Source organism: Taudactylus pleione, unplaced genomic scaffold (assembly GCF_031769625.1).
Source record: "Taudactylus pleione unplaced genomic scaffold, aTauple2 ptg001661l, whole genome shotgun sequence".
Classification (NCBI taxonomy): domain Eukaryota; kingdom Metazoa; phylum Chordata; class Amphibia; order Anura; family Myobatrachidae; genus Taudactylus; species Taudactylus pleione.
In genome coordinates this window covers 1,572,501-1,596,496 of record NW_028286058.1, presented here as the reverse complement: position 1 = coordinate 1,596,496, position 23,996 = coordinate 1,572,501, and the positions used below count along the sequence as shown (strand labels likewise).

Here is a 23,996-nt window from a genome sequence, read left to right as displayed (position 1 = left end):
ACGGAGGGAGCTCCGTCGTGCGCATGCGCCAGAGGCGACGAGCGAAGGAAAGTCCTTCGCTCGTTGTGTCCGATCAAAGGGGGCGTGCTGTCAATGTTGATTGACAGCACGCCCTCTTTGGTGGGCGTGCCTCCCTGACAGGGGCGTTCCCACGGGAACGCCTCCCGTCAGAAGCCGGCCCACTGACATCACTAGTGATGTCAGTGGGAGTGATTTTGGCTCTGATAGAGCCAAAATCACTCCGGAGCTTGCGGTTGAAAACCTCAACCGCAGGCTCCGGCTCGCAATTTCGATGGACCCACAGCTATACGAGCGTCCAGGAGGACGCTTCATGAAAATGGAGCCTGGCCCTCATTCAGAGCGTGCGCTCTGCTCAGAGCGTGCGCTCTGCTCAGAGCGTACGGCTCTGAATGAGGGCCTAAGTTTACTAGACATTGCTGGAAATTAATGTTATCATGATATAGTGATGGACATCGGAAGCCGATGGTTAGCAACCATCGATGTTTCTGATTCATTGAATACCGGAAATGTAATGATTGTCAGCCATCGGATGCAGCTTGCCAATGCCCATCCCATGGCTGGCTGTGGAGGGGGAGCACACACCCCTGCTCTGCATAGCAGAGGGTGTGCAGCAGAATAGATGCGAGCGCATTCTCTGTATAGAAGCCTGGGGGCAGCCCAAAATCTTGGGGATGCTGGGCACGCCCCCAAAGTGACATGGGCGGGGATGTTTTGCGATGCTCCGCCTTTGTTCCCACAGGCCCAGTCCCCTTTTCGCATGGTACTATAACCATTGCGATGGTTATAGTATCGAAATGTTGTGATGCGACGGCGAGTTGCCATCGCATCGCATGATTTGATGTCGGAAACAATTATTCAATGCCTGGCTTCCGATGTCCATCCTTACAAGGAGACAACTTTTATTAAATGTGCGGAGGTACTCATTCTATCTCTCCAGTAAGACTGGAAAATGCCGAACTCAGACATGGTCAGTGGCTGCAGCAGGTCAAATATAGAGGGTGCTCAAGCACTCAAAGATCTGACTTGACATGAGGTGAGGGGTAATACAGGACAATGGAAGGAAGGAGTAATTGGAGTGTAGTGTAGGAAAATGCAAGCAGGCAGCAGCTGGATGACAGTGCATTATACAGTACGTGAAGGCAAGCCAGGGCAGTTAGATGGCAGTGCAATGTAGGTGAATGCAAGCAAGGGTGCACGGTAGATGAATGAGGGGAGGGCGGTGCACGGTAGATGAATGAGGGGGGGTAGATGAATGAGGGGGGGCGGTGCACGGTAGATGAATGAGAGGGGGGGCGGTGCACGGTAGATGAATAAGGGGGAGGGCGGTGCACGGTAGATGAATAAGGGGGAGGGCGGTGCACGGTAGATGAATGAGGGGAGGGCGGTGCACGATAGATGAATGAGAGGGGGCGGTGCAGGTAGATGGGTGAAGGGGATGCAGGTTAGTGCATATATGAATGAGGAACATGGAGGTCGCTGGGTGTCGGTTACAGGCAGTGTAGTGATTACTGCGGTGGTCGGGTAGATGTGGGCGGCCTGTGGGGGCCATGCTGCGGGCGCCTGGGTGTACACACCTCGGCTTCTCTACGTACGACTTCCTCGCGTAGCTCCGCCTCTTCCTACAGGCCCCGGTCACATGACCGTGACGTCAGACAAAGCTCCCTTGGCGGTGGCCGGTGCTCGGCCCGTGCTCTTCCCGCAGACCCCGAGCCCAGGAGACCCCGAGCGGGCAGCCCGGGAGAGGAGCCTGGCGGGAGGCCTCATAGTCCCGCAGTGCTGAGCACGTCCCCGGGGGCTCATGAGATCAACCCGGCCCCGGCAGCCCCCTCACCCCGCGGGTAAGACGTCTCCCCGTGTCCGTGCATGTGTCAGACATCTATCCTCCTATACATAGTCACCCCGTATCTCTCCCCCCTGCTGCTCTGTGCCGGCATGTGGCAAGCTGGTGGTGGGCAAATAGCCAGGCTATAATTTGGAAGGTGCTGGAATGTGGCAGATGCCAGGCTGGTGCTGGGTTGTGGAAGGTGGCAGTTGGTGCTAGTGCTGGCATGTGGGTTATGCCTTACTGGGATTGGGAAGGTGCCAGGCTGGTGCTGGAATGTGGAAGGTGCCAAACTGGTACTGGCTTGTGTAAGATGCCAGGCTTGTGCTGGGATGTGGAAGGTGCAAGAATGGTGCTGAAATGTGGCAGATGCCAGGCTGGTGCATGCATGTGGCAGATGCCAGGCTGGTGCATGCATGTGGCAGATGCCAGGCTGGTGCTGGGTTGTGGAAGGTGGCAGTTGGTGCTAGTGCTGGCATGTGGGTTATGCCTTACTGGGATTGGGAAGGTGCCAGGCTGGTGCTGGGATGTGGAAGGTGCAAGAATGGTGCTGAAATGTGGAAGATGCCAGCCAGGTGCTAGTGCTGGCATGTGGATGATGCTCAATTAGCAATGGGTACAATGAACTAGCCAATAGGACTTCAACCTGTTCATCTCAAGAGCTTGGCTGAGAAGGTATATACCAAAAAATCAGAGTTACACCAGGATCTACTACAATGGCATCATAAACATGAACTCATCTATACCAAATTACTGCTACCAGACTTGAGTTCATGTTTTATTAATGCGTGTTTAGCATGCAGAGAGAAAAGAAGGAAACCCCTCCTTTAGCTCATCAGTTAATTGATATTCATAACTAGCTACTTTGGGCTCGATTCAATTGATCGCAAAGTAAATAGTGCCGGGAGGGAGCTCCCGGGAATGCCCGTTCTCCCGCCCATCGTGCCTTAAACAGGGTGTTTAGTAGCGAGAACGGGCATTCTCCAACTAAACTTCCCATCGCGATGCTGTTTTCCCTGCACTAAGGGCTGAAAACCGCATTGCGCCTGTACATTTGTCGGATTTCTGCCCTTAACAGCGCGCTGAATTTAATAACACCGGGAGCTCCCTCCAGGTGCTTTTTTCTTCGCGATCAATAGAATCGAGCCCTATATTTGAAATCACCCTAAACACTAGTGTACATTTTAATTTGTCTAATCTTGGCCATTTCAATAGAGTGAAACAATTAGACTACATTAGTTGCTGTGGTTAAATATTGTGCTTGAGTTAGCCACATATATAGGGTTTAACCATTAAGACTTAAGGTGCATACACACGGGACGATATCGTTCAGTCGTTAAAAAAATTGTCCAGTTTCTGTCCCAAAACGATGAACGATAACTACCAATGCGCGCTGCCGTTTGTAGTTATCGTTCATCGTCCATTCTGACTGTACTACATGACTATTTCGTTAGTGAATTCGTTCATAGTTTACAGAATCAACAATGAGCGATGGCCATTCACTGTATGCATGCTAACAATATCGTTCATCGTTGATGAAATCGTTGACAAAATCGTTTATTTCATTATACAAAATCGTTAGTTTTTTCAAGGGAAAATCTGAAGGGAAATCGTTGCATACACAAATCGTTACGTGTGTACGCACCTTTGGACCACGACATTTTCTACTGCAGGGTCCATAGGGTATCCACAGGATACCTTGGGGTATAGGCGTTGGCGGCAGACATCCAGGCACCACAGAGTTAAATTTTCAGCCTCCCAGGATGCACTGGGGTCCCTCTCCTATACCCTGCCCCCGAGCCTCAGGCCACTCAGTTTTCGTCGGTGCCTGGCCGGACCAGTCGCACCGTACAGAGGGGGGTCTTTTCAAGGCCCCTGAAGATTTCTTCGCAGCTGTGGCTGCACAACTAGAGTGCTCCAGCATAGGACAGTCAGTATTGACGTCCATGCTGTCACTCCTACACCCCGCCGGTAGCAGAACGCCGGTAGCAATCCGGGGATGCTGGTTGGTAGCTGGGGTCACAGCTAGCGGTGACCCCGGCTACCTGGACAGTGGCCGGATGCACGGGGGACAAGGTAAGCGGCGGGGTCCCGCGGTGGGCATCCGCCGGTAACAGTCCTTTTTGGTCCCCCGCATACCTCTCCTTCAATTAAGGTCAGTGTATGCAGCACTGTTTCCTACGAGTCTGTGTAGTTGATCTCTGTGCATTGTATGTGACTTAAATGCTAGCGCTGTTTGCCTGTACTTTCATTTCTGACTGTCAGCCTTTTTCCTATCCCTGTTCTTCTGCTACAGCCCTTGCGGTGCGGTGTTGCAGGGTGTTTATTACCTCACAGTAAACGTGGTTTTTCTGTGTGGGAAGTCACATACGCTCCGTTCACATTCCTCATGTCTGAAAGTGAACGATGATATCCTCTTCCAGCTATAATGTACTGATATCATGTGCAGTTACGGAGGGATATGTAGACGCTGAGGGTTTATGGAGGGCATGTTGTATTATATATCACGCCCCACTTCTGTCACTGTGCCTGCACAAAAAGGGGACCGCCTTCGGCTGGCTAAGATGCTTACAGCCCTTGTGGGCAACGCCCCCTGCGTTTCCCCATAGGGGTTATCGCAGCGAGTGGTGGTCTCATCACATGCAGGGGTCCCTGGACAGTTGATGGTACCCCAGTGTATCCTGTTTTTCGCCCCCCCAGGTCTCGCAGGAGCCTGTGTAGGTGAATTTATTGTCCAAATGGTATAGCACCTGATGGACGTTTTACAGGGGGAGTCACCATTTCGGCCTTCTAAATGGCCTTTCGGGTCTCAGACGGGTAAGGACATGACGTCTGATGACGGTGACATTATTGACTTTTTCAGACACAAGCCCCTTAGTGCAAAGGAGGTGTAGTCTGGGTCTAAAGTCTATATACCTGGCCTTATACGGGCAGTCCGTGCGGCTTTGGTTATTACATATCCCCCGTGGCTAAATCCAATTATGCCTTTAAGGATAAGGGTGTTGCCACTGTAATTCCTCTATCTGATCAGGTGGATCATTTAGATGAGGCGTGGAAAATCCGGGTAAGCTGTTCCAGCCTCTAAAACGGTTGACTTTTTGCATAACCCTTTGCGGATAACTATTTTTCCGAATGGGAGTTGCCTTTACGGGTAGATTCTCATGTTACACGCCTTGTGAGGGAGTGCTATGTGCCCTCCAGGTCCTCCTTGAAGGAGGTTACACATTGCAAGGTGCAAATATATTTAAAATCTAAATTATTCCCTTACTGGAGGGGCTTCCAGGCCGGCTATGGCCGTGTGCTGGGGGGCCAGAGCCATGGAGCGCTGGGTAGGTAACTGGATCTCTGCACACTGACTCTCCAGCAGAGCAGGTGGATAGTGGCAAATTCTCAGAGACTTAGCCACATTCATAATGAGACAGTCTTACATATTGCCTACTCCTTTCCAGAATCTCCTCGGCAGCAGTAGCGGCTCGGCAGCAGTAGCGGCTCGCCGCTCCCTGTGGTTGCGCTTTTGGAAAGCAGACGCAGATTCCATTTGGAATGCTTTGCCTTTTACGGGATAGGTCCTATTTGGCCCTCATCTGGACACAATTGTGGCCCCGCAGGCAGCAGCTACGTCTGCGTGTCTGCCATCGGCTACAGTCCCATCGGGGTCTGGGGCTTCGTCTTTTCGGCTCTGTGAGGCCAGGGTAAGTCTAAAATATAGCTTTCCAAGACAGTCAGTAGACTTGGAGTACAAGACGTCCTACTCCCAAGTTGGACTATAAGCCTTCAGCCTCACGGGACGGGCCTCCTCTCGGGGGACCCCAGAGTTGGAGGCCGGCTTCTCCAGTTCGCCCAGTGCTGGTGTCTGACCTCCACGTCCACTGGGGTAAGAGAAGTGCTTTCCCCGGAGGTTTGTCTCTCTCTGGCCTGGTGGCTGCGGAAAGCTCACCTAAACAAGAGGCACCTCCTTTGGGATTGCGGACAGGGTCCTTCTGACGACGGACGCAGTATCCCCGTTTTCAAATAGGATCTAGCGAAAACGGGACTTGGGGGGGGCGAAGGTAAGTAGCAAAAAGTCCTGTCAGTTTTTGGGGAAATCATGCTGTCACCACCCAAAAGATGTCCTGACATGGGGGATTACTATGGGTACCCCCGATTGGGCCTGCTGAAGGTAGTCAGGGTTTTTAATAGCCGCGGCAGGTGCATAAATGCGGCTTTAGAAGAAATGGTGAAGATTAGCACTTAGGTTTTTTTAGGGTGGGGGAAAAATAACTAGTCCCATCAAAGTTGGGGTACATGAAAATGGGTGCAAGCATATTTTTAAGTCCCTAAAGTCATTTTTAAAAATTCAAAAATCCACCTGCCCCTTCCAGCCGCATTCTAGAAAACAGCTGCAGCATACTTGGGGACCCCCCGTGAATCAATGTCGCTAGTTTAAAGCTTTGTTCCCCAATATTATATTTTTCACCCCCAAAATGAAAGTGAAATTTTTGGGATGTCCAGAGGATTTTTTTTTTTTTCTTGACACAGATTTCTTTTAAGGGACATTAAAAAGACTGCAAGCTACTTTTTTTTTTTTTTTTTTTTTTCTACACCCCAAAACCCCAATTCTGCACTTTTTTTCGCCATGTATTACATGGAGAAAACTCATCCCCATTTTTTAACAAAGACTTTTCGCACCGGTGAAAATTCTTTGTAAGTGAATATGGGGACAATTGAAACAGGCGAAAATGACGTCATCGCCCCAGACGGACTTTTCGCCCCATATTGAATATGCCCCATAGTAGCAAAATAAATGTCTTCAGCGACTTACCCCGTACGTTTCAAACTCCCAGAGTGAGTCCCTTTCAGAGCTTGAAACCTGACTGCATTGCGTGAAAGGTATGGCACGTGGGATCACTGGAAACGGCAGTCAAAGGTTCAATGTTACCTATTAATGAGTTTTATTATCACTTTGTTTTATTTATTTAAGGTCTGCAAGGTTTTTTTTTCTTTTCCTGGCAGCTGTCTGAAAAGTGCATTTGTTCTGATAAGGGCACGGTGTAATGTAAGGACATGGTCCAACACAAGGAAGTAGGGAAGGCCCAGTCAATCTTTATACTGTTGTTCATTCTGGTACGTTCCTGTTTGTGGTTGTGTATATATTATAGTAAATTTTAATTAGATATTCTACAATTTTGCTGTGATCCAGTTCTACTTAATGAATCAGTAATGTGCTTCTGCAGTATCCCCATATAGGGGCTTATTCTGAGTCGGTCAGACCTCTGCATGGGTGCACATGTTGAGTTTTTACATACAGCACACATGCAGATCCACATTTTTTTTCATAAGTCTGTAGTGTTCATTCTAGCACCGTGCAATTGTCACAACCCTGTGCAGTTTCTCTTTCCTGTCTGGCTGTGCTGCTCTCTGCTCTGGTGCTTCTAGCACACTCTGGTCTGTATCAGCAGTTTGTTGCATCGGCTGAGTGTGCTAGAAGCACCAGAGCAGGGAGCGTCATACTAGGCAGGAAAGAGGAACTGCACGGGTCGTGACGGGTGCAGGCTGCTAGAATGAACATTCTAAGTCTGTCCTGTTCAGAAGGAACTTGGCAAGATCCGTCCTTCCATGAGCCAGATGAGACTTGTATTGGCAATGCTGGCGACAGCAATGCCAATACATGGAATCACCCTGGCTTGTGGGTGACACTACTGGACGCTATTTAATGGGTCAGGGGATATTTCTTAAATACAGGCGAGTGGGCTTTGGGGAATAGTGATTAAAACATGATTTGTGTTAATAAAATGTTCAGTAGTGCAGCTAATATATATAATTTTTCTCTCTCTATCTGGAAAGGGGAAGTTGGAAAGAATCTGCGCCTGATAGTGTAGTATATTTTGAAAAAGTGCACGTGCTCGAAGAATAAATGTGCGTACCAAATATAAAAACTTTACAGCTTATCTGTAGTTCACGTGGTGGGGTGAGCCTGGGATTCAAATGGCTGGAAACTTTTATGGGAGGGGCTCAATCAGAGCCATATGAGACACGTATATAGTATAGTACTTTTTTTTTAGAAAATAATTTGCATGGTAATAAATAGAATGCGTACCAGAAAAGCACTTGGATATCAACATGTAATAGTTTCTGTCCTGGTCATTCCATCAATATCCATTATTGACCCCAGTAGTTTACACATAGGTTATATTAGTTAATGATGTGACATACTGCATCCAAGTCTCTCTGCCAGTGGAAAAAATATTTTAAATACTATTGCAAGTCCATACTAAATGGCAAAACAATTTTCTAGGAGTAGAAGGCAATCAGTGTGGCTAAATTCGGAATTATTGGAGGTGATTCAGCACCTAAAATTAGATAGCATTAGACAAATACAGACTGAAAGCTAAAAAAAAAAAAAAAAAATAGAATAAGATCAAATCTTTTAATAAAACGGCAAAAAAACTGCAGCTGGCTGCGTTTAATAGGGTTAATTGGATTCAGGCCTAAGTGTTTTTCCCACCTCCAGTCTTCGAGAACCCTCAGTGTCATGTTTTGAGAATTTCTGTGTGGGAGAACTTTTGGCCAATTACATATACATAGTACATGGCAAAAGTATGTGGCCGAATACTGAAGTGCATAGGGCGTAAAAATTGTCTGCCTTCGCTGCGACCTTCACTATGGAGTTCCAAACTACCGCTGGACGCAACGTCAGCACAAAGACTGTTTGTCGGGAGCTTCATGAATTTGCTTCCCATGGCCAATAAGCTGCACATATGCCTCAGATCACCATGTGTAATGCTGAACGTCGGCTGGGGAGGTGTTGCACCATTGGATGCTGGAGCAGTGGCAACAGGCTCTCTGGAGTGATGAATCGTGTTTCACGGTCTGACAATTTAATCCTGGTTTGGCGGATGACCGTAGAATGCTCCCTGCCCCAATACATACGGTTAGCTGCAGTGCTTGGTGGAGGAGAAATAATGTCCTTTGGGTGTTTTTCATGGTTGGGCCTGTCCCCTTAGTTCCAGTGAAGGGAAATCTTAATGTTAGAGCTTACAATAATGACCAACTTTGTGGCAGGAGTTTGGGGAAGATCCTTTTTCTGTTTTCATTGTGACCGTGTCCCCATGCACAAAGCGAGGGCCATCAAAAATAAATGGCCTGCTGAGTTTCATGTGCAAGAACCCTGACTGTCCTTCACAGAAAGCACTGACCTCAACCCCATCGAACACCTTGTTTGGGATGTATTTTAATATCTACTGCAAGCCTGGCCAGATGTCACTAAGGGGCCCCTTAGTGTGATCTGGGCAATCACATTGCAATCTGGGCCCAATATTAGCACCCATGATCGCATTGCTGTATGTGATGATAATGGCCACATGTTTCACAGAGCATCCAAAGGGACAGGGGCTCTGAAAAGGAGCCCGTCCCTGCGATGTGCTTGTAGTGAAGTGACTGCAACAGTGGTCTCTTCACTCCTGTGCCTGGACTCCAGCGAACCTTGACCTGTATGAGGCTTTTTTGGACTGGAGCTGTTTCACATGGCCAACTTTTTTGTTTTTTAAAATTTATTCAGGTTTGATGGGCAATATCTCAAACTTATCCATGAAGTCATGTTTCAGGACTATTAGTTGCTCTCCTATCATCATAAATTGTAGTTTCTTCCTTCTGTGAGAGGCTGTTAGCAGTTCAATAGGAGCCTCCTGCCGCTATATAATATAATCAACTGCTGATAAAAATGTCATAGTATTAGAATGTCGTTGGTGAGAACTCTAACCCCTCTCACCTGTAGCAACTGTTATATAGGAAAATCGGGAGAGGGAGGGAAACAGCGGTACAACCAACTGAGGTAATATTTGAGGTATCACTATAGTGTAATAATAGATTCCCACATAATTCTCAAGACTGTAAAGTCTTAGGGGAATATTGACTAAAGTGAGAGTTTTTAGAAGTGGAGATGTTGCCCATAGCAACCAATCAGATACTACTTAACATTTAACTAACACCTTCTAGAACATGAGTTCCCAACCTCTGTCCTCAAGGCACACTAAAGCTGGCCACACATCTAAAGATTATCTGTCCAACCAGCCAACTAGGTGATTGCTTGGAATGAGAATCTGGTAACGTATGGGAGTAACTGATGATCAGTCATTTGCTCCTAAATGCCAGAAAACAGATGAAAATCGCCGGTCAGACAAGTTTGTTAAATGTTTGATCTAAACAATTTGTTCAAACAACAGTTTTTGTCCATTTTCCGGCGTTTGGGAGCAAATTGCTGATTGTCATTTACTCCCATACATTACCAGATATTCATTGCAACAAATCAAGTAGTTGGCTGGTTGGACAGATAATCTTTAGATGTGTGGCCAGCTTAACAGTCCAGGTTTTAGAGATAGCCATACTTGAGTATAGGTGACTTAATTAGTGCCTCAGTTATTTTGATTAAACAATCTGTGCACAATTATGGATATCACTAAAACTAGTGTGCCTTGAGGACCGAGGTTGGGAATCACTGTTCTAGAACAGTGGTTCTCAAACTTGGTCCTCAGGACCCCACACAGTTCACTTTTTGCAGGTCACCCAGCAGGTTCACAGGTGTATTCATTACTCACTGACACCTTTTAAAAGATCCACAGGTGCAGCTAACTGTTTCACTAGTAATTATGTGAGGAGACCTGCAAAACATACACTGTTTGGGGTCCTGAGGACCGAGTTTGAGAACCTGTGTTCTAGAAGATAATAGCTAGAATCTAGTTGCTACTGGCAACTTCTCCATTTCTAGAAACTCTCACTTTAGTAAATTTTCCCCTTATACCACTTTCAGACAGAAAATGTAAAAAACACCAGCTTTTACCTGGTATTTTGCGTGTCATGTTTTTTGCCATTTTCTGTTAGTCACACAGGGGAAAAAACCTGGGTTGTTTAGCAAATTACCGGGTAAAAGTGAATTACCCGGGATTTTCATTTTCTGTGTGAAAGGGGTGAGGGTGCAACCTAGGAGCAAAAAAACTAAGATAATTCACACAAAACGAAAAAAGTACTCCTTATTTACTGGTGGCACACCTCAAAAACATCTAAAATATAACCTTTAATTTTTATTTAAATTAAAGGAAATCAGGACACAGAAAAACACATACATATAATATATATATATATTTATATCTCCTGTCTACAACAATGAAACCACAGAAACACACTTCAGCTTATATACAATGTTTCATAGTCCTCATTGGTAGAGAATGGAATGGTATTGAATTACCAGCGGCTCAACAGGTAAGTACCCTAACTTCCCCTCCTAGTGCCTAACCCTAACCTCCCCCCAGGGGTGCCTAAACCTAACCCCTCGGGCTAAGGGTTATACTTTGCCCATCAGCGGACGATCGGGATGGTGGGGGTCGGTCCTCCGGCGTCGGGATTAAGATAGGCGTCTGCTTTTCGACGCCTAACTTAAGTCCCTTGTCGGGCAGGTCCAGTTGGGATTTAGACCGGCGGGATTGCGTCCGCCGGTCTATTAACTTCATCCCGTAGAGGACATGTAACTCCGATCTTCAATAATACAATCATAGAAATTAAGATAATGCAATATGAATCATTACCAGCCATTAACAGAAAATGTAGGCAGTATTATTATATTGAAGACACAGTAAATATGCAATCAGGATAGACCTAAAACACAAAGTGGTGGAAACAATAAAAAATAGAGAAATATTATATAAGTGAAGATATTTACCATGAAGTAAGTATCGGGGGAATATACAAGTGACAGTAAACCAATCAATGTGAAAAAACACTCAACTTTAATTGCACCATGACCATTATCGATCTGTTTTTTCATGATGCGTCCCTCAGTTTGACAATATCCCAATAGTAAATATGGTGCCAGGTATAACTTCAAGATTTAAGAGTGATGAAAGGGAAACAAAGTACCGTGCATTTACATACAATGGGATCTGCTTTCCCCAGTCATGCTGAGCATCTGCGGATGAGAGTCCCTGTGCAATGGTCCGGTGACGGGGTCAAGAACCGATTCTACTGCCAACGCTGGCTCAAGGCTTCACCCTGATGTTATGCCAGTGCAGGGTGTCAGCACGCGGCTGCGATCGGTGAGAGAGCAGTAGAAGGCATAGAAAGCATACCTGTTCAGAAGACAGCGATAAATTCCTATTGGGTAAAGGTCAGATGGCGCGGGGGTCCCCTGTGTACACAGAGGTACCCCGTGAGCGGTGCTGGCGAGCGTTTCACTGTGTCAGTGATGTTATTACCAGAGTGTTCTGGTGTGATACTTAGGGCCTGATTCAACAAGGATCACAACTGCGATTACGCACGCATTTGGCCGATTGCTGCGTTCTGAGTATGCGTCGCAGTGCGCGTACACAACTCATCGCGGAGTGATTGACAGGAAGTAACATTTGGGGGTGGTCGGCGAAACGCAGGCGTGCCAGTGCTTTTGAACGCCGTACATAAATAAGGCAGTGTGATGCCATACGCAGCTTGTGCTCTCACTGCGTGCGATGCGGTGAGCAATTCCTGTGTTAAGGTCTGACCTTGTGCAAGTGTGCGTGAGGCTGCGATGGTACTCCGATGTTATCGATGGTGTCGCAGTCCTGCTAAACATTATGGATGTGTGTAAGGTAAGGTGGGCGTCCTTATGTTGTGCTGCGGCGGCATAGCTATCACAATGCATACTATCGCAGTGAGACTGCGTGCGAAATGGCAGCCACGATCGCAGTTGCGATCCATACTGAAGTAGGCCCATAGTTAAGAGCAGGGTGACACCTACAGGAGAGCCAGTCACACAGAGATAGACAGGGGGACACATTAGTGTCCCTCCCTCTCACCTTACAGGCAGGGGACTGGTAACAATGGCTGCAACTCCACTCCTATCTACCATTGTTTCTGCAGGAGCCCCTCCCCCTACACTGACTCCACACTCCCCCTACACTGACTCCACACTCCCTCCCCCCCCCCTCCAGCCTACTTACAGATCCGCACTTGTAACTTGATGGTCCTGGCCCTGAAAGAGGGTGGCTGAGGGCTGGGGCACTTTACCCCTGTGCCCCCTCCCCCTCGCACCTTAATCCAGCTCTGCAGTTTCCTACACGTCTTTTGTTGGCCATTAGGTTATATGCATGTATGCAATTGTGTTACATACATGCATATAACCATATAGATTCATGATGACATTTAGGACTAATAAATAAATTAGGGAAATACACTTTAATTTCTTTTCAGGGTACATAGGGCTCCACAGGGGAGACAATGGGGTGTAGGTGGGACTTGGAGGACTGGCCAGCTTTTTCCTGTCCCAGTAAACTCCGGTCCCTCCCCCCTATACCCCGCCCACAGCTTGAGGGCAACTCCGTATTCGTTGGTGTCCGGTAGGAGCTGGACCATCGTTAGAACAGTGGGGCCCAAGCTTTTATATTCATTTTTACTAAGTGCAGCAGCGCTAGACAGTCCTCTGGATGTCTGCACTGCTGCTCCATCACCCCTCCGCAGCGCCGCAACATCAGCCCTCAGCTTGGTACTCTCTGCGGGTCTCCGTGGGGACCTGGCTAGCAAGGGTGCTCGGACCCCAGACTGCAGCCGTGACTCAAGTTGAGGTAAGGCAGGTTCCCGCTAGGGATGTGCAGGCTCGGTTTTTCTCGGATTTACTCGGTTCTTATCACCACTTTACCGCAAATTCGGATTTATTCTATTGGCTATCCAAAACACATGATAGGCGATAGCCAATAAAAAGATCCGAGTAAAACCGAGCCCGCTCACCCCTAGTTCCTGCGTCTATGTTTAGTCTTGCCTCCAGTCTCAGGAGACAGATTGGAGGTGCTGATGTGGACAGCGGTTCGTCCGAGACTCCACTAGACCACCAGGGCATTACAGTACTGGTGCAGGACACAGATTAAGGCCAGGGACCCAGTGGTTGATGTCAGCATAGGGGAGAAGGCACTCCCGGCTCAGGGCACCATTCCACTGCGGTCTTGCCGCTCCTGAGCTGCTCCTCCCTCACCCTCCGCCACCTCTGAGACTCGCGGCAGCCATTTTCTGCATTCATGTCTCTGGGAACGCTGGATCCGGTCTCCCTGTATACCTCTCCCAAGGGCCAGGTTATACAGCGCTATTTCCTACCAGCCACTGCGGTCTGTGTAGTTACATTTCGTGCCCTCTGCAGTTATATTGTATGCTCTGCATTGTACCTGACTTCTGCTAGCGCTGCTGTCTGTTTATTTTTCTCAAACTGAGAATACTGAGGTATAGCGGGTTTATTGTACCTCACATCTACCTATATTTGTGAAGGCTATCATACTGTATATCTGTGTTGCGCACTACACTGCCATATTGTACATATATCTGTGACAGATTGTGTGCTACAATTATCCTTACAGCTATGTCTGGCAAAGGCATGAATAACAAGCAGCCTGCTGCTCCCACTCTGGTGTCTTGCAAGTCCTGTTTAGCAACTGCCTTATTCTGGTGAGATCCTGTTTGGCCCAGAATTGGACAAGATTGTGACTAGCCTTGGCAGCTTCCAAGACTCGCTTGCTGCCCTCTGCATCAACTACGAAACCACAGATGTCATCCTTTCGGTCCTTTCGTCCCCAAGAAAAAGCTAAAGGTCAGTCCTTTCCACGGCAGTCGGCATCCACAAAGGCCTCCAAGTCTAGGACAAAACAGTCCTGGGCTACTAGACGTCCACCTACCAATTCTTAGGACAAGCCCTCAGCCTGATGGGCCCGGCCTCTCCCTGGGGGCTCCCACGGTGGGAGTCCGACTTCTTCAGTTCGCCCAGTTCTGGCGTCCGACCACCTCAGACCCCTGGGTAAGAGAAGTGGTCTCCCATGGATACGCCCTCTCATTCCTGAGGCGGCCCTCCCAGCAGTTGTTTTGCACTGGACCTCCATCGGACCCAAGCAAAACACTGCTCTTCCAGAAGTCCATTCAGTCCTTACTATTCTCGGGGGTAATAATTCCGGTCCCCTCATCACAGAGAGGGAAGGGCTATTATTCTATCCTTTTCTTGGTTCAAAAGCCCAACGGGTCTCATCGACCTCAAGTCTCTGAACAAATTTATCAGGGTGCCCAGGTTTCAAATGGAAACCCTATGCTCTATTGTCTTGGTTTATGGAGCCTGGGGACTTTATGGTGTCTCTGGACATTCAGGACGCTTGCCTACATGTACCTATAGCGCCTTCTCATCAGCAGTATCTCCGGTTTTCTGTACTACAACATTACCAATTTCAAGCACTGCCTTTTCTGCTTTCTACAGCTCCCAAGATCATGGCAGTTATGGCGGCCTATCTTCGTCGTCAGGGGGGTCAGACTGCTCCTATACTTGGACGATCTCTTGCTCTTAGCAAGCTCCCCAGAAATTGTTCACCACCATCTACAAGTAACCATTGCCTTTCTACAAACGCACAGTTGGCTGATAAACTGGAAAAAGTCCTTCCTGACCCCCTTCTCGAAGAATGGTACACCTAGGAGCCTTTCTGGACTCTCAGAGAATCTTCCTGACAGTAGACAAAATCTCTGTATTACAGCAACGAGTATCAACTCTCTCTGCAATACAGACCTTGGGATCCATGGTGTCCACCTTCGACATGGTAGAGTTTGCTCCATTTCGCTCCAGGCCCCTACAACACCTGATTCTCTCCAGGTGGAACGGGCTGCCTCATCTCATCAGATCCCAGACGAGGATCATGCAAGGGAGTGGTCTCTCAATCCAGAAGTTTTCAGCTCCTGATGGACAAATGTGGTCTACCAGATGTGGACCTCATGGCCCCACGACACAACCATAAGCTTTCAGTGTATAGGGCCAGGACAAGGGACCCTGACGCAGCCTTCATGGACGCATTATCTGTGAAGTGGACCTTCCATTTGGCATACCTCTCTCCTCCTTTCTCCCTTCTGCCTCGAGTTCTTCGGAAGTTCAAGCAGGAAGGGGGCACGGTCTTGTTGGTAGCTCCAGCTTGGCCCAGGCGCCATTGGTACTCAGATCTCCATAGACGTTCCTCTCCAACTTCCTCTATGACCAGACATGTTGTCTCAGGGTCATTGTCTATATCCGGAGCTGGCACTTCTGTCTTTAACAGCTTGGCTCTTAAAACATCCCTCCTAAAGTCTAAAGGGTTTTCCATATCTGTGGTCCAGACCATGCTCAGAGCACGTAATCCAGCCTCTGCCAGGATTTATCACTGAGTGTGGCATACATATTTCCAGCGGTGTGCTACTAGAACCTGACCCTCAGATTTTTAGGGTTTCTAGAATCCTTGCTTTCTTCAAGCTGTATTGCATCTCGGACTCCGCCTAGCGCCTCTGAAGGTGCACGTCTCTGCTCTGTCCATCTGGTTCCAGCGCAGAATTGCTCCTCTGCTGGATGTTCACACCTTCCTGCAAGGTGTTCTAAGTATACAACCTCCCTTTGTCCCTCCTATGGCTCCGTGGGATTTGATTTGTCAGTGGTTCTCCATGGAACCTCCATTTGAATCCCTGGATTCAGTAGATGTCAAATAGCTCACTTCGAAGACAGTTTCTTCTGGTTAAAGTATCTGCCTGTAGGGTATCGGATTTAGGGGCGCTTTCCTGTCGTTCCCCATTTCTAATCTTTCATCCGGACAGGGCTGTTCTTCGAACACGCCCTGGCTTCCTTCCCAAGGTGATCTCTCATTTCCACCTCAATGAGGAAATTGTGGTTCTGGCCTTTCAATCACCAGACCCCTCGGCAGATGAGGCCCATTTGGATGTGGTCTGTGCTCTGAAGATCTACATGGACCGTACTAGTTCCATCAGGAAATCAGATTCCCTCTTCATCCTATATGGATTCCATAAGAAGTGATGGACCGCTAACAAACAGACTCTGGCCAGATGGCTTTGCATGACTATGTCACAGGCTTACACGCAGACTGGCCTTCCTGTGCCGGCTACAGTCTTTGCTCGTTCTATTCGCTCACACCTTTCTTTGGTTCTATGCCTTTGATACATTTGCCTGTCAGGATGCTTTCTTCAGCTGCCGGGTTCTCCTTTCAGCTCAGGAGCATCCCCGCCCTTGAACAACTGCTTTGGGACATACCCATTGTGTCCCTGTGGAGCCCTATGGACCTTGAAGAAAAGGAGAGTTATGGTAAAACTTTCCCTTGTTAAATTTCTTCGAAGTCCATAGGGTCCACAGGGCACCCGCCCTGACGCTCCTGGCTTCTATGGGTTTCTTCTCTTCGATACTTGTTTCCTTTGTGAGAGAGTGTGATTCTTCTGTGTATCAGTCTTTCTTCTCTTATCCTGCTCCTGCCTTGGGCTTTTTAACAAAACTGAGTTGCACTCAGGCTGTGGGCGGGTATAGGGGGAAGGACCGGAGTATCCTGGGACAGGAAAAAGCTTTGCTGTTGGTGTCCGGTCCTCCAAGTACCACCTTCACCCCATTGTCTTCCAGTGGACCCTATGGACTTTGAAGAGAGAGAGAGCTAACAAATGTAAGTTTTACCATAACTCTCTTTTTTTCTCATATCATGGATCGGATTGCAGAAATAAGACTCAACCATTATTAGCATTCCCGCTAAGCTGTTTCAGCGGGGCACCACGTCCTGCCCTATTTCTAAAGGGCAAAAAGCACCCGGCACTCCAGCGTGGCCCCCGCTGAAACAACTTACGGGTGCCATCTTCACCCGTGGGTCACAGTGTCCCGCGGGTTGGGAAAACTGCAGTGTAGCGGTCACCACCGATGAATGGATGCCGGGCGCATGCGCCCAGCATCCATTCACACTGACAACAGCACTTGGGGGCAACCCAGCAAGTACGTAAGGGCCGGGCACGCTCCCAAGAGTGACTAAATGGCGACGCGTCTTAAAGACACGCCCCCTTTTCATTAGCCACTTCGGCGCGCGCAGACGCGCCGGACCTAGAGTGAACATTGCGTTATATCAGTGAGGGTCACATTAATATGTTCCGTAACATTATAGTAATTTTCGACAAACTAACGTCCATGAAATTTATTTTATGCCAGTTTCTTAGAATACATTCAACCCATTACTACACTTGATTGTGTACTATACCAATTATTCACATTCAAGATATCACACACACACGTGGTATATACAGCCATGGCCAAAAGTTTTGATAATGACTCAAGTATTGGTTATCACAAAGTTTGCTGCTTCAGTGTTTTTAGACCTTTTTGTCAGATGTTACTATGGTATACTGAAGTAACATTACAGCATTTCATAAGTGTCAAAGGCTTTTATTGACAATTACATTAAGTTTATGCAAATTAGTCAATATTTGCAGTGTTGACCCTTCTTTTTCAAGACCTCTGCAATTCGCCCTGGCATGCTGTCAATCAACTTCTGAGCCACATACTGACTGATGGCCGCCCATTCTTGCCTAATCAATGCTTGGAGTTTGTCAGAATTTGTGGGTTTTTGTTTGTCCACCCGCCATCCTCCAAAAGTCTTTCCCTCATTGTGGGTGATATTACACTCACACCTGCCTGTTGCCATTCCTGAGCAAGCTCTGCGCAGATGGTGCCCCAATACAGCAGCTGAATCAACTTTAGGAGACTGTGTTGGACGTTCTTGGGCGCCCTGAAGCCTTCTTCACAACTATTGAACCTCTCTCCTTGAAGGTACTTGATGATCCGATAAATGGTTGATTTAGGTGCAATCTTACTAGCAGCAATATCCTTGTCTGTGAAGCCCTTTTGTGCAAAGCAATTATGACTGCACAAGGTTCCTTGCAGGTAACCATGGTTAACAGAGGAAGACCGATTTCAAACTCCACCCTCCTTTTTAAAGCTTCCATCTGTTATTCGAACTCAATCAGCATGACAGTGTGATCTCCAGCCTTCTCCTAGTCAACACTCACCTGTGTTAACTAGAGAATCACTGACATGATGTCAGCTGGTCCTTTTGTGGCAGAGCTAAAATGCAGTGGAAATGTTTTAGGGCAGGGTTGGGGAACCTCATGCCCGGGGGGCGTATAAGGACCCCGGTATCATTTGGTCTGACCATCTGAGCTTTTTTCTGCTAGCCTCATCTGGCTAGTAGGGTGTCTAGATTGGCACCCTGCAGCCAGAATCTATGCAGCAGTGCCGCCTGGAGAGTCCTTAGGACCCTTCAGACGGCCACACCGCTGCCCTTACAGCTCCACGGTGCATCCTCAGGATGCCCCGGGTATTGCTGTAATCGCTGGTGATTGTGGCCCCACCCCTGTGTGACATCACACGGAGGGGGCGTGGCATGCACCGGACCCGCAAATGTTATATATATCAAAATGGCCCTCGGCCGAAAAAAGGTTCCCCACCTGATAGTGGGGCAGCATCCTTTTGTAGCAACACTGCATCCAATCCCAGTATAGCAGCCGTGAAATGGATGTTCCACAGTGAATTACACTCCCCGCGGATATAGTAACCGCCCACCTGGTGTAATGGTAGAGCAGCATCCGTGGGAGCAACACTGTGTTTAGACGACGGACGGAGGAAGACGCAAGTTAGTGTTTGTTTGTAAGGCTTGATATTCCAAGATCCAAATCAGTCACCAGAGCATGTAGTGATTTGTGGAGAAGACTGTCAGAGGTCTCTTTTAACGTGTTTCTACGTTGTAGCAATATAACCGTTTCATCAGAAGGTTTTACAAGTGTCCAACAGGAAAGATATTTAAGTGTTCAGAGAACCAATAAGGTCTCCCTGACAATTGGCTCCATTAAGTGGTCACAAATGTACATTAAAGTGAAAAAAAATAAACATCCAATAATATAAAAAAACCTCTGAATCAGATGGAAACCTAAGAGACCAGTTCAGTGGCGTCTCGCAGCAGTCCTTCAAGGCAGGACTGCGGAGTCAGTACCCCAAATCTTCCACTCACTCCTCCTTTTTTATTAGCCCGACTCCGACTATTTCATAAATGGCAAATGTTTAGAGCGACCACTTCTGCCAACAAGTAATGACTTGCTTATTAGTTACTGGAGAACATATGACAGTAGTGTAATGAAATAAATGTAATATGTGATTTCTCTGTCATTTATCTCCAGTAACTAATGCACAATGCTGCTAATCTTCACCTCTGCAAGTAGTACAATTTGGACAGCGATACTGGGGCTTGATGGATCCCAAAGATGTCATGGGCCGACTGTAAAAATAGTTTATGGAAATCTAGCACTGTTCTGTAGCCTAAGTGGTGGAACGTTAGTGTCACACTATCTTGCTCGGCCTTGATCGCTCTGATGAAAGAGTTAATAGTCCATGTCAGAACCCCAATAGGACAATGGCTTAGTTTGGAAACCTCTGGCCTACAAACTGTCCCCAAGGCACCCTAACAATCCAGGTTTTAAGGATATCCATGCTTGGGCACAGGTGATTTTAATTAGTACCTCAATCAATTTGGTTTAATCAACTGTTCTCAATCATGGATATCCTTAAAACCTGGACTGTTGGGGTTCCTTGAGGACAGATTTTGGGAACCACAATTGTAGGCACAAGGAAAAACCCATGACTAATAATCTAAATTTCCATTATATTCCGATATCTACCCGGAGGTTTGTCCACCCATGTCCTGTTTCTTGGTGGATGCAACTACTGTTCTCCCGTCCATCTGGTATGGGACCGTACTGCAGCTGATCTGATGTCTGTCTGCAATCAAGTTGCCTGGCCAGATGAACCACGACTTTGAGCATCAGTGGATTGTGAAGTGTCACAAGAACTCTGGACTCTAAACATTGAAATCTGGTTTAAAAAAGCTGCATGTGATCCTTAAGTCTCTAGCAAGCGATCACTCGCTTTCAGCAACATTTTTCCTTGTGGTGCAGTCATATTTCAAGGGTTTTTGTTTTCAGTTCCTGCCCAATATTTGTCAGTGTTTTTTTTTTTTTTTTTCATTTACTCAAATCTTCTGTTTTAAACTCTCAAATAATTGTGATATCACATTCGAACAATTTTTTTAATCCATTTCTGTCCATTTTTAATAGTATAAAGTAAACATTTGTTTGCAAAACCCAGGTAATTGCCTACGAAACTAATCAGCCTGTCCATTCGTGGGAAAATAAAGAATCCGGCAGCCACTGGGGGTTTGTTGAGCTCAGTAGAGATCCCTTGAAATGGATTCCCTGTAATAACAATTGAGAAAGAGTTAAGGAAGTGACACTTTGTCGATCCACATGTTGGGGGAACCAAAATCTATTTAGCATCACAAGCTGTATGGGTTCAATGTAACATCCAGTGGCTTCAATCACCTACCAAGAATATCTCGCTGGAATCCTTGTCATCAGTAACGTGTCTTGCTCAATTAAATCATAATTGCATCCTGGCTGAAAGTCCAAAAGCACCATCGATGTAAAAATGAATATTTTGGAGAGTCAATGGATTCAGGAGCAGTGGAGTTTGCAAGTACTCTGGGTAATGTGCAGTGTGGACTTGTGGGCACTTCCTAAGTGAAAATAATCTTTACTGCCAAATTGTTTGTCATTGGGGAAACTTATATCAGGGCAGAAAAGATGCTTCACTATACAATTATCAATAACTCAACAAAACAACCAAAAACATCAACAATGAACCATTTACATAATGGTAATAAGCCAGAACAGAAAACCAGTGTCGTGATCACTAAAGCAGGGCTGCATAAAATTGGATTTTTAAAAAATAAATAAAAAAAACTGAATTTTTTTAATTTAAATCAGGTTTTTTGGATTTAAATAGGATTTTTTTGTATTAATTTTTTTGACAATTGCATCAGAATGAGTCCAAGCCACATAAAAAAAAGAAAAAAAAAAAAGTAATGACTGAAGGCACAAGTGTCTGTCTTGCTGGACCCCCACCCTGCTCAGACGTGTCACCCCCACTTATTACCACCAGTACCATAAGGAGAGTTGTTCCAGGAACCCCTAATATGATCACGATAACCTACAATACATTTAGAAAAGTGAAATTGGCAGAAATCTGTAAACCTGTTTTACTATTTGCCTCTCTAGGTCAAAATTTAAGAAGAAAAAGTTGGGCTTTTATTTGATGATAATAAATAAATACTCCGAAATGCCAAATTCATGGTTCCGTATCTTCGTAGGTATTTGTATAATTTTCAATCCAGTTTCCAGATCAACGTACCATTCATGGAATATTTTACCATCCACAGTAATCTCTTCCCCAGGCTTCGCAGTCGGCGCGCTCCTCGATGACGAGCCACATAAGCGAGCGCCCTGTCTGACAAAGCCTTGGAATGTTCCATTTTATTGCTCATATTAACCTTGTTTTATTTTTTAAGCAGCAGTAAAATGTTTGACTTCACCGTTTTCTCTTCAGATTGTTAACTCTGGTGTAATGTTATATTTCCTATTGAAATGTGAAAATGGCAGTTCACAGGCCACATTGAAATCTGCCTTTTACAAGCTGTTTTAAGATGTAAAGCATATACATAACATCTTCCTGTCTTGAAATAGTCACTTAAACTAATTAAATTGTCCAATCCCTCCCCCCCCCCCCCCCCCCCCTCAAAAAAGTGCATTTGCCTTTGGTCCGCTGAGACAATGCAGTAAATTTTGGAGCCCACAGAAAGTGTGGGTCTCGGCCGTTCCTGTTGGTCAGATGTAGTATGCCCAGTGCTTCATCTTTCCACCCACACTAATTGTTTCGGATCCCAGAATTTCCCAGATACAAAGCAATCTCCTTCTGAAGCGAGCTCTCTGGGCTGCCAAAAAGGACACATTGTAATTAGATTTACCAAAAATGCACGTGAAGTCCCTGCTTAGCCAAGACTAGAACTGCAGGAAAGCAGACTCGCACATGGTTTTTATGTGACTTCTGCTGTAAAAGCTCCCATTTTATGTTTCCTGTAGGTTACCAAGGGTGATACTAAGTTACCGACTTGGAGAACCTCTGGGACGCCTCCGTAATCAGCGCTGAGGTAAAGGATTACTCAGGTAATAAGCCGAAATAGATCATTGTTTCTGTCAGACCCGGCTGGTCGCTAAGTACACACTAGGGCACCAAGTGCAAGACCTCAAACATCTCAAACTATCCTCTTTATAATCCCTGCGCATTGTATAATGTTTACCGCGCACCGTATAGGCATGTCCGCGCTCTGTAATTACTCCTAATAAAAGCTGTTTCTGGCACCCATTCAGGGGCTGGAACCAGAAGATCGTTTTGTAATACTTGTGGATGCAGCGTGACCTCAACGTAGTCTCTGGCTCTGTAGTTTGTTTGCTTTGCAAATGTGCGTTGCCTAAACTTTCTTTTTCTTGTTGTAATATTTATTTTAGTTTTTGTGTGTGTTAAACTGCTTTCCAATATAGAAAGGGGAGAAATGAAGAATGTAATACACTCAATAGAATACGTGATCTATAAAATGCAAACCTCCCTGTGGGTTGACAAGGACACAGGCCCCACCTGTTGTGCCTTAAATATTGCCAGCAATGGTTAAAGGGTAAAGGTGCCCATCCACTAGACTATTTATGTGAGCGATTGAACGTGATCGTTCAATCGTTCATAAATCGTTTGCAAAGATGTCTAAAACGACCAGCGATGAGCGTGCCCGCTGGTCGTTTAGACAACTATCATCGTGCAAACATGCTGGTCAACCTGACGATATCATCCAGTTGAGAATGTATGCAGATGATTGATGAGCCTGCACTGAACGACTGCTCGTACAGTGCAGGCTCATCACAGACTGACAAACGACTGCACGATTACAATGTCATAATCGTGCAGTCATTTTCAGATCTTTAAGTGGATTTGCACCTTAACTGTCCTACTATTAACTATTGTTAAAAAAAATATATTTTGTTTGAGAAAGTAAATGAAAATGTGAGCTCTACCCCCACCATTCCCTGCATATTGCCGTAGATGTAGAGGTTCACACTTTCAGGATCTCGGATTGTGCTTTTGACAAATCTCAAAGGGAAATAATTGTTCTATAACTCCAGGAAAATGTCTTAAGGTGTCCTAATATTCCAACTTAGGGACGTATTCAATTGGCGGCGAAAATTGCAGTTTTTCGACACAAAATGGCAAAATTTTTCACCAAAAAACAGGAGAAAACAGCAAAAGGCGAAATAAAACACGAGAAGTTTTCTCCAGACCAGGAGAAAATAAATGCAAAATCCCTATTTTTGGCTAAAAATGTGGGGATTTCTTTCAGAACCCTTTGGACATCCCCTCTAATGATAAATTACTGGAAAAAAATTTGTACGTCGCAAAAAACAACTGAGCAAAATTTGGGCG

The 23,996-nt window shown here is 46.4% G+C and overlaps 1 protein-coding gene across 1 annotated transcript in view; it reads left to right on the top strand.

Moving 5' to 3' along the window:
* Positions 1-1,558: 1,558 nt before the first annotated feature.
* DICER1 (dicer 1, ribonuclease III) overlaps positions 1,559-23,996 on the top strand; it is a 73,319-nt gene continuing 50,881 nt past the window's right edge. Inside the window, exons 1-2 of the mRNA XM_088464380.1 lie at positions 1,559-1,859; positions 22,610-22,693. The gene's annotated coding sequence lies outside the window, so the exon portion shown is untranslated. The remainder of the gene's footprint in view (positions 1,860-22,609; positions 22,694-23,996) is intronic.